The sequence below is a fragment of the Polistes canadensis genome, unplaced genomic scaffold (assembly GCF_001313835.1).
Source record: "Polistes canadensis isolate GaletaPanama2010 unplaced genomic scaffold, ASM131383v1 scaffold_345, whole genome shotgun sequence".
NCBI classification, from domain to species: Eukaryota; Metazoa; Arthropoda; class Insecta; order Hymenoptera; family Vespidae; genus Polistes; species Polistes canadensis.
The window spans coordinates 40,398-52,971 of NW_014569892.1; the positions used below are offsets into that span (position 1 = coordinate 40,398).

Consider the following 12,574-nt stretch of genomic DNA (forward strand, 5'->3'; position numbering starts at 1 on the left):
AACACACATACATATATATATACAATATATGTTTGAGGGAAAGTAAACGAAGCATGAGTATCTTTGATCAAAGCTCTCTCTCTCACTCTCTTTCTATCTCTATCTTTCTCTTTCTATCTTATACATCTTATCTTTCTCAACGTTCGTCCTCGATATCCACGTAAACCGACATAGTGGTCGTTCTTCATTCAACGCTTTGCATCTTTCATAAAACTAGTAACCCTGTGCAAACGACATTGGAATTGGCTGTACCTCCTTTCATTTGCAGCTGCATTCACCGACCCTTTACTTTCTCAACTTTCCCCTCTCCCCTCTCCCCCAACCCCAACCACTTTCTCCTCCTCCTCCTATTTCTTCTTCTTCTTCTTCTTCTCGTCATAGTCATCGTAATTGTTGCTATCATTTGCCAATACAACTGGTAGGATCAGGAGTGCTAATGAGAGAGAGAGAGAGAGAGAGATAGTAAGAAAGATAGAAAGAGATGAACACGAAGGTGAAGATGATAATGTGACGTTGCAGTTGAAAATGAAATCCGTTTGGTTTCTACGTTAACACGTTTTTCAATAGGTTTTATCTTTTTATTCTTTTTCTTGTTCTTTTTCTGTACTATCACACACGACGAATATATTATACTGCATTAAGTTACTTTCTTTTTTTTTTTTTATTCATTTAATAGGGCTTTGACGGTAATGCAGCGTAATCGAAACTAGGACACTTTCCAACCTTCTCGATTAAATATTTCTACAGCTACAGGCCTCCCTCCCTCCCCCCACCCCACCATTGTCAATTCTTTTTATTCCTTATTTTTTCTCTATTTATATTTCTAGAACTTAATTATTATTATTATTATTATTATTATCATCAACGTTTGACAAATTATGCAACGCATGATATTTTTTATTGCCATTCGTGTCAGATAATTTTCTACAATTTATCTCTGAGATATCGTAAAATAATATTAAACGTATGTTTATTACGTTACATTTAAATGGTTTTATTGAATTTTGGTATTTATTTAATACGGTTTCTTTTTCTAATTTCTCAGTGATAGATTGTTATTATCATGGTCACAATTTATTCGAGAACACGTTTTAATACGAATTGATTACACCTATTTAGATTTGTACCGTAAGTACGTACGTAAGTACGTACGTTCACTTTTTAATCCATCATTCGAATGTAAATGTACGCCCTAGTTGTTTGTGTGTGCGTGCTGTTTTCCATGTGTCTGAACGTTATTTGATTTTTATTCGCGATAATTAGTATATCGTTTTTCTACGAATACGAATATCAAAATATATATTTATACAAAAATACGATAATAATAATAATAATAATAATAATTATAATAAAAAAAGAAACGGTAGAGTACTCTTTAAAATGTATAGTTTATGTCACCGGTATAGTCACTTATCTCTCTTCCGGAGGAGGATAAAATTATCGATAATGGAAGTCGTTTCCATTATCCGAACTATCCAAAGTAAAAGCTTGTACGTGCGTGTAGAAGTTATTAAGCACGATATTCTCTCTCTCTTTTTCTCTGTCACACACATATACATACACAAAAGCACCCTATTTTTATACGTATACGTATTCGAAGCGAAGTTTGAGTTATCTTAAAAGCATGTTGGCAAGATATATTTCGAGTAAAATTATTAATACGAAAACAAATGTTCGCGCACACACACACATAAATAATATTATAAAGTATGTATGTGTGTATTGTTATATTAATTTACAAATAATTTCATGACTTGTATTCATTTTTCTTACTTACTTACAATTAATAATGTTGCTATGATTATTAAGTATTGTATATAATATATACTAATTATATATATTATTATTATTATTATATAAATAATTGTCAATGAAATATTTGAGAATTACCACATATATTTCTTTTCATAATTTTACACAACACACAAATATTTATTTATTTATTTATTAAATTATTTATTAGATTGTTTTGTTTTCATTTTTTCGATAATTAATTTACCGATAACCCAAACTTATTCCTAACCTCAAAATCATTTAAAATTCCAACAAAAGACGTTTCAAATTCATACGTACGTTTAATTAAACTCCTCCTTTAATTATACCTGTACAAAATGAGATGAGATAAAAAGGGTGGGGAGGTAAATCATAAGAAATTCGGACAAGAATACCATAGTTCGTTCGTGGTATTCGTGATTTTAATCTCATTTAGTCGGTGTTGTTAATTAACATCGAAGGAACGTAAATGACCTGTAACGATGAAATAAAAAAAAAGTATTAAGTTTTTGAATTACAAGAGTTAGGGTAGAGAAAGGGAAAGCAAAAGGGGTGAGAAGGGGGCGTAGAGGGGTTAGAAGGGAAATATATATATATATATATATATATTCGTGACAACGTGTGATTATTCATTCGAGTTAAATTCCAATATTTAGAGATCGAATCCAATAAAATAACGACATTATTAAAGTAGATATTTTTTATAATTATCCATAATAAGCATGTTGACGCGAATGTGGAATATGATTCTAATAATTATTAACCTCAATCATTTCATCGAGTTATATATCTAATTGAACATTTAACGACGTTTTAAAAAAGAAGATTAGAAATATTTCAATATTATTATCTATTTCAATCATTTTCTAGTTAACAATTATCTAAGCAATCAAAATGCAATATTTCCATGTAATTCCACGATAATTATGTCCTCATATTTTCTTTTTTTTTTTTTCAGAATATTCGATTGAATTCAAAAAAAGTTCACAAAGTAATATATATTTGTCAATGAGATAATACAATTTATGTTAAATATAAAAGAATAAGAATATCTGTTTGGAAAATCAATCGTAAATTGCATTAATATTGAAATTACGATTAAAGAAAAATATTTTCTTCATTTGTATTGTATTTAACTGTATGAATAAATTATTGATCAGAATTTATGATATAAAAAAATATTAGTATATACGTATGAAAAGAGAATACGTGTATATGTGTGTCGAGTATGCGAAGGTGTCGTATGTTCTTGTTCCCTCTTCAGGGTAGTGGGTCTACTACAGCAGACCCGGTTTCAGCAAATATAGGTCAGTGTATAAGCCGGTAGGAGCAAAAGATCAGGCAGAAAGACTTTAGCTGGTAGCTTCTCATCTTCTTTTTCTTTTATTTGTTATATTCTTTTAGTTTTTATTTTCATTCTTCTTTTTCTTCTCCTTCTTTTTCTTCTTCTTAGAGTAGAATCACGTTTAACCATCGTCCTGTCCACCACAACATCACGTTCCTCTTTTGATACTTGGGAAGACTTGCTAACGGCCAAACGAGTTTGCGAGCTTGTTCATTATGTTTGTATTGGTAATAGAAAAAAGATAGATGATATTGGTATTGGTATATAATGATAATACAATGAAATTGCAATTGTTTGTATTTTTCGAGGGTTGGAGGGGAGGGGGATTAATTTATTTTAAGGGATTGTTTGTTGAAATTTCATTCGTTATTATTATAGATTGAGGTTATAAGAATTGTTTGTTTTAACTAATAAGAGTTTTAATATTGGATCAATTTGTCGATTGTTTTTGTTCATCTAATTGTAAGTCAATTATTGTTTGTGCATTGGTAATTGGTAATTGATAATAGAACGAAATTGCAATTGTTTTTAGAAAATATGATTAAACGTACAAACATAAACAATTTATATTCCATTTGAATTTATATTTAATACGAAAATTTTGTATTCACAACAATACTTCAACTATCCTATAATAATTATAATACGAAAACAAAGTCATTATATTTGATCAATGTTACAAATAAAATATGAAAAATATTCGACAATACTCTGTAATCAAAAATCCACCATCTTTCCTAACCTAACATTTTCTTTACCGAAACAAYCCCAGTCATACTTTTAACAATTATTCTTTCGTTGCAATAATATTTCAATCGATTTAATTATTYRGAAAAAGAAAARAGAATAGAAATAACAACAACAAAAAATAACCAAAAAAAAGAAAACAATAGAAGTTAAAATTTTAATTCGTAGAATATAAAACGTATCGCAGATAAAAAAAACATGAGATAAAAAAGACACGCACGTTTTTATATTATCTAAATTTCTCGGTAAGATCTGCAGACAACAGTTACCGTAGATATTCTTAGGATCCTTTAAACACGTTTCTCGAGCGATCACTATCTCTCTCACTCACTAACTCACTCTCACTCTCACCACTCTCACTCTCTCTTTCTCTGTTTCACTTTTTTTTGGGCACACCTTAAAACCGCGTCTGCTGGCTGGTATCCTTACATTATCCTTCCTCCACCTAGTGCATGTTTCTTTGACGATCAGACGTCCCCCAAGCAGAAGGGACGGTACACCTGCGGAATTAGTCGCGAAAAAGGTCCCCCCCCTTCTGGTCCCCCCCGTTCCTTCCTTCCTTCCTTCTCCCTGTCTGCCCTCCCCCTCTCATCCTCATATTTCTTTTTTCTTTTCAAATTACTGAATTATTATGATTATTATTATTATTATTATTCTTGGAATAATCCCCGTTGCTGAGAGTGTCGTTTGCTTTAAGGAAAGAAATAAAGGATGAAATAAACAAAAAGAAATTTTTGGTTAAGAGAGAGAGAGAGAGAGGGAGAGAGAATAGAAGATAATATATTAGGAAGTTAGTATCTTTTTCTATCTTTCATATCAGTAATATGAAGATGGGGAACACGTGCGCTTGTTTTTTGCACCTGATCGAACTTCCGACACTTAATTGGGCTAAGATTCGTATGCCCATTGTTCAGCATACTCGCGTGTTACACGCGAAGCTAATACTTCTCGTTGTTTCTTTTTAATTTTTTTCCATTTTTTTATTTATGGGTTAGTCATAGATCGTTGATCGAATGAATATTTTATTATTTTGTTTAATTATGTTAAATAGAACATTTTTGTTTGTATTATAGAGATAAATTTGTATCTAATGTATTGTTTGAAGATAATTATTTTTGTTTTAGAAATATGATACGCGGGAATGATTATATTAATTTATTTAAAAAAATGTATAATGTTTTAATTTTATATGAAATGAATTATTTTTTAATGCATTATTTTCGTTTGTTTTATCGTTTATTATAATAATATGTAATTTTGTTATATCAATTGTTAAAAAAAAATCAATTTAATTATCTAATTATCCTTCTCGTTTATGTTTATGATAAATAAAAATGAATAAGAATCAATAAGAGTGGTAAGAAGCTTTCGTGAGTATAAAATTTTCGTGACAACTTACCTCTCGACGTTTCCATCACGTTTTTATTTTTTTTTCCCCCTAAGAAGATCGATCGATCTCTTCTCTCGAGAAAGGTTTTGGTTAGAAGAAAATAAACAAAATTTCTTATGTTAAAAAAAGAAATAATAATAATAATACACGCATACACGCTAAAGTATTTAATAAAATCAAACAAATGAATTGCTAATTGATCTTTTATATTTCGTTAAAAATTCAATCTTATTAATAAATTTTCATGAAAAAATAATAATTCCAATTATATAAAAAACAACGATAATAATAAAATCGTATTGACAATTATAATGAGGAATCATAGAATCATATTTTTATTATATATTATTATTATTATTATTATTGAGATATTATATTATATAATTGAAGACTCGTAGGTGAGATAAAATTCGAATAAAGTTGCATGAATGATGTTTTTTTTTCTTCAGTCAATACATATACGTTTCTAGTATCGATAACGAGCACTCTATCTATCTCTATCTAAAATATTTTTTATTGCATTTATATTCAATAATAATAAAAATAAAATAAAAATCACCGATATATTTTCTTTTATTTTCTTTTGTCAAATATAACGATCTGTCAACTATCATACACCGTGAAATTGCTTTTCGTATAAAATTAACGATTCTGTTACTTTAACGATTGAATTCACATATAGATATACGAATGAAGTATATTTATTTATTTATAAGAGTCGTATAGAACATTTTTATTAGATATTCTTATAGAAAATATCATACATTTTCCTATTCAATTATTAAAAATGATGGAAAATTAAAATGAATGACTTTGATGAATTAATTCAATCGATAAAAATGAATATTTGCAATTAAATGACAACACAACTAAAACGTTTTAACAGAACTCGCGAAACTGTTTCATATATATATATATATATATATATATGTATATATGTGTATGTGTTACTTTTTTGTTGTATTTCAATGTGCATTGAGATAGAAAATTTTTTATGTTCACCTTATAACGATCGACTTACATTAGCTGCGATTACTAATGATTTATAAGTGCATAAGTAAAAAAATTAAAAAGTATATAAAATTAATGTGAATGTGTATATGAATATAAGTAAATATATTATTGTGATCGTGTGTATGTAGATTGAATATTGTGGTACTGGAACCATTAGTAATCAAGTATCGTATCAAAGATATCGGTCGTAACGATCGAACATTCACTTCCGTATACTCAACAATTTTATTTCCAATCATCGTTAAATACATGTAACTATATATATGTATATATATGTATGTATGTGTTTGTGTATGTTTATATATATATGTATGTTATTAATCTATACAATGCTCATAGGATTTTGGTCAATCTAAAACATATGTTTAAGTTTTAGTAATATTTGAACTCATGACAAAATTTTGACAAAACTTTTCAACCCTAAACATTTTAGACTGAGAACTTATCAGCCCTTCTATACGTAGGTAGATACAAAATAGCTTTTTTTTTAAATAAATAAATATTACTTTTGTTTATTTCGTTTAATAATAAGTTAAAAAAAAATCTTGACACAATTTTAATGCAAAATTCTGATATAATATATAATAAAATATATAATGTATATATATATATATATATATTTATTTGTATATGTTTATTTAAAAAGTATATATGTTATAGATAAAAGTAAATTCCTTCTTTATCGGCACATTAGTAGGAATAACATTTTTATCCAGTTCTATATAATTACTTGCATTTGCAAAATTGCGATTAATCGATTGATAAATCTTTTAATTACTTATTTAGTATTTCTCTCGTCCAAAAATTACAATTTTTAATGATGAAATTTAACAGGGAACTTGGACATGAAAGAAGTAGAACTATGTTTGATTTAGTTGGACGTTTCGTCCCTTTATTGGGACTTCTTCAGCAACTTAATCTTTACAGTTCAGCGTCTTTTTTCATTGAGTAGACATACATTTTTCTTTTTATTATTAATATTCAAAACACAAAACATCTAAACTTCGTTAAATAATAAAAAGAAAAATGTATGTCTACTCAATGAAAAAAGACGCTGAACTGTAAAGATTAAGTTGCTGAAGAAGTCCCAATAAAGGGACGAAACGTCCAACTAAATCAAACATAGTTCTACTTCTTTTATGTCCAAGTTCCCTGTTAAATTTCTTTTAATTACTATTCGATTATTTAACGACCACATATTATCATTTTTTTTTTTTTTACGCACAGACAAGCAGAAGAAAAGAAAATTTCTTCAAAAAAAAAAAAAAGAATTATGATAAACGAATTCAATATTGCAAAGGGGAAAAAATGTGTCTCTTAATAAAAATATTCGTAAATATATTGAGACAATAGAGATAATGATTATATAAAATTAAAAAAACAATATAGAAAAGTTGTCACAAACGATAAAAAAATTATTAGAACAAAATAATATTAAGTTTAATATTGAATATTAAATATAAAACTAATACAATTCATATATTCTCATCACATTATCTGATTATAAAAAAAAGTAAAACTTTCGAATATATTTTCTTAAAAAAAAAAAAAACAATAGAAAAATCTTCTTCTTCTAGAATAATAGAAAAATGAAATAAAAATTCTTAAATAATTAACAAAAATATATATAAACAAATCGATTATATAGTATTCACGTTTGAATCAGAAAATTATAAAAAGAAAGAAAAGGAAGATGGATTTCTACCATCGATGATATACAAAAGAAACAGAACAAAATTAACAATAACAATAACAATAATAATAAAACAATATAAAAAGAACTATATAAGTTTATATTAACGTGTGAACGAGAGGGGATCGGATGAAAACGAGCCGTGACAAGAGGATAGATAGAGATAAAAAGAAAACCAAAGATTAAAAAAGGGCGAGAGAAAGAAAGGATAAGAAATATATAATAAAAAAAGAAAACCATAAAGAGAGAGAGAGAAAGAGAAAGAGAGAGAGAGAGAGAGAGAGAGAGAGAGAGAGAGATAGATAGATAGATATTAAAAAAGTTAGAAAAGGATAGTAAAGGATGCATATAGGGGGGGGGGATCCTTACGTAAAATATCGCACACCCGTCTGCAGGATGCTCAGCCGAATATTATTTCGCCTCGTAAGGATCCTGATGAGCGTCGGCCAAGGGATTATTTAATGACACGATCTTCTTTCTTTCTCTTTCTTTCACATACACACACATATATATATATATATATATAGTGTCTATTCAGGTATAAAAGGTAAGTAAAACGAAGGTTGGGCAACTTCTCTCAGGTATTTTTGAGAGCTTCTTATGTTAGAGTAGTCCCTTTTGATTGCAATACTTGTAACCATAATGCATTAGTATTAATAACTATTTTAACATTCTTTTTTTCCTATCTTTTATTAATCTAAAAACTTTTGAGTGCAAGTTTAAAATATTGTTCTCTCTTTTTCACTAATATGTTATATATATATAATTTATTCGTTTATATTTTTATTATAATATTATTAATTATTTAAACATTTCATTTTATTTTCTCTCTCTCTCTCTCTCTCTGTCCTTTTTTTTGATTATTAAACTAAAATTTTGGCAGGAACAATTTGTTTGTGGAAATTGAAGATATTGTTCCGCCATTTTTTTTCCGGATTTGGATTTCTTCTTTGTTACTAACCTACAAAATTTTGTCGAACAGTTTGAAAATATTTCTATTACCACGTTTATTCAATAATTCATTCATTTATACTGTTAATATAATATTAATTAATTATTTCACTTTTTTTTTGTTTTTATTTGATTTCTTTGGTTTTTTTCTTTTTTTTTTGTAATTAACCTAGAAATATTGTCGGATAATTTTTGTTGCAGGAAGTTGAAAATATTTTTCGATCGTTATTTTGTTTTGTTTTTTTTCCAATTGTCTACTAACAATTGATTCGTTTAATTTTATTCGATATTTCGTGCTTATGATATTAAATAAATGAGAAATATTTGTTTTTATATAAATACAAAACAAACACACACACACACACATTGATCATTATATGATTTTAGAAAAGTCGTCGAATAACATTTTATCCAAATAAAAAATGATTTATTTTCTAATATATATATGCAAACCAGTATGAAAATATATCCATAACTTATTTTTTAGCTATTTCTCGTTTATTAGATAAGATTATTACAAATTAGTAATCCAGTTGGACATTGCTAATTCAATAACGTTCTATGCTTTCGTCCACGCAAATCTCACCAACAATTTATTTTCATTTCTCTCTCTCTCTCTCTTTCTTATTTATTTTTTACGTAGTCCAAAGTTCAATACGATTCGATACCAAACAAGAACTGGATAGAAACAACAAAAGTATACGTATCAGAAAATTATTTATTACACATGAATCGGATTAGCCGGTTACGATAATATCATGCAAGTAATATATCTCGTTTTTTTTTTTTTGTGAAGCTTGGTATAAAAAAGAAAAAAGGGTACAGAGATAGAGAGAGAGAGAGAGAGGCTGGAGGGGGGAGGAAGGGGTAGTGGGATACAAGTACGTGGATTCGAATATATTTTCTTTTTAAATCAATATAATTTATTAATGAATATTTAAATGCCCCGAAGATATAAATGTTAAAATTCGTTTCACTTTGGAAATTGTTCGTTTAACATTTGACAGAAAATACTACTACGTTTGTACAACCACCCCCTTTCTCCCCCTTTCCCCTATTCAGAATCTTGTCATAGGATTTTGTAATATCGGAAACGGCCGATTAAATTCGTTGGAAGGATAAATATTAATTTATGCTGTATATGTATATATATAAATTTATGCATTGCGTATATATATATATATATATATATATATATATAAATATCCGTTCGAATTTAATGTCGATAAAATTCGCCATTATTTTGTTGACGATATTTCAAAATGTTCATTATTGATTGACAAGTTAAAATAATTAAACGTTATACTCTATCTCCGTATATTTAAATTTACAAATAATATTATCTAACTTTTCTAATTTTTTTAATCTCTCGCGTACTATGTATTATTTATAATTAGATAGATTAAATTTATTTACGCTTGGTTCTATATATATATATGTATATGTGTGAGCATGCTGTGAACAGGTTTTCCGAGCATTGAAAATGTATTTTTCTTTATCTTCAAGAAAAATCTCTTGTCTCTATTATTAACTTCATTATAAGGGATTTATATTTCGTGTATTTGAAGATGTAATTCTTTTTGGAAAAGGAATGTTGATTGGAAAAACGAAAACATGAAAATATTTCCGAATGGGGAAGGCAATGTTGTGAAAATATTTAAATGAGTGTAATATTGTATCGAAATTTGTGAAAACATTTTACTCGAGCATCATAAAACTAAATATGGTTGTACTTAAAATACTTTAGTATTTGTGTGTAATTAGTAAAAGAAGTTTTGAAGGAAAAGAAAAGAAAAGGGAAGGGGAGGGTAGGTTAATGTTCCTAAAGTTTCATCTTAGTTAGTCCAAGTTTTGAAAATAATGGTTTAATCTTTGGTAATAGTTAGAACCTTGGGGAAAGGAAGGGAGGGGAGGGAGAGAGAACAGGTAAAACTATACCGTAAATGTATACCTGACAGAGAAGAGTTGCTTTGATTTATGCGTTTTTCAAAGAAGTGTCAAGTGCATCAGACATGTTTCCTGGAAAGGGAAGAGTACGTTCTTGAGTTGTAGATAAATGTAGTGCACACAGTATTATAAACCTACAGGTATTTTTTACAAAACTATTAGGTTGAACCGTCATTATAAAATACTTAAAAAAATAAAAAACAACCACAAAAAAGAAAAAAAAAAAAGGAAGGAATATAAGAATAAATGATCATACATATTTCCATCTTGTATATTTTACACACATAAATTGTGAATATATATTATCTATAAATTGAATTATACACCATAATGATATAAACATTATTAACATAGAATATAAAAAGTAAAACTATATAAAGAATTCTATTAAAATACTATTCTAATAAAACGTGTATGATATGACGTATAATATAAGATGATGTAATATAATTTAAGATTAATATTAAATGCATAAATGCAAAACAACAATAAGTTAATTATTAGTAACATAGAATAAAAAAGAAAAAAAGAACTATAAAGAATTCCATTAAATACTTTTCTAATAAAACGGGTATATCGTATAATATATAAGGTGGTGTAATAGTTTAAGGTTGAAAATTGGTTGGTGACTAGTCTTTGGAGGTTAGATAGCTTAGAAGCAATTTGGCGGGTAGTAACGAAGGGCCTGCGAAAACAAAGGATCGTCCTCGCCGTACCGGCCAATTGTTGCATTATTCATGTGTTTCTAGCAAGAAGCGGTCGTAAGGCTTGCTCAGGGTTTGAGACTTTCAACTTCCAACTACTACTACTAATACAACTACACCAACCAACTGAAACTACTACTCCTCCTAGTCGTTTCTTCGTCTTGTTCGTCGTTTTAAACCTCCCCCACCTCTTTCTTCTTCCTTGTAGTTGCCTTCCCGAGCCTCTTTCTCTCCCTTCAAAATTCATTTTGTTCCCCTTGGGTGCCTTAGACGCACCATTAGTCCGCTTCGAAGTATGGCGCTTGACTCTTCTCTACCAGCTACTACCTCGATTACGAACCGAACTAGAAGACCTTCGGGATCCAAACTAGTCCTGATCTCTCCCTTTTCTCTCCCTACTTTCCCATTCCTCTTTCATCACTAACTCTCCCTTCCTTCCTTCTTCCCTTCTTTCTCTTCATCTTACCCTCTATCATACACCTTATTCTTATCCCATGTTGCTGTTTTACAACCTTTCATGTTGTGTGTATTAAGATCTTTTATATATATGGATTTTTATATATTAATCTATTATTTAATTTATCTTTTTTACTATTAACAATGTATGTTACTTTATATTATTTTATTATATTCAATACATTTATTATTGTTTAATCTTGTAGGTTTAACATTGTTTTGATACAAGTTTCCAAAATTGTTTCATTATTTTAAAATAATTTAAATAAATATTTATATGAAAGTATATATATAAGGATAAATGAGAAATTTATTTCTTATGAAATCTCTAATATCACGAGGAGGATAAAATCGTTTTAAATAATATTTCAAATGTAATTTGATTTAATAGAAGAAAAAATAGTTTTATATCAAACGAGTTGCAGGAGTTAAATAAATTCAAATAAATTAAGCATTGCTTCTACTGTTCTGATAAATGTGTTAGAATTTTGATTTATTATCTTACAAATAGATAAAAATATTTAGAAATGAATTCATATATTCCTTTCATTTTC

The 12,574-nt window shown here is 27.9% G+C and overlaps 1 protein-coding gene across 5 annotated transcripts in view; it reads left to right on the plus strand.

The window, feature by feature from the left end:
* LOC106791811 (voltage-dependent L-type calcium channel subunit beta-2) overlaps nucleotides 1-12,574 on the plus strand; it is an 88,413-nt gene that overhangs the window by 1,314 nt on the left and 74,525 nt on the right. The gene's annotated exons all lie outside the window — the stretch shown is intronic.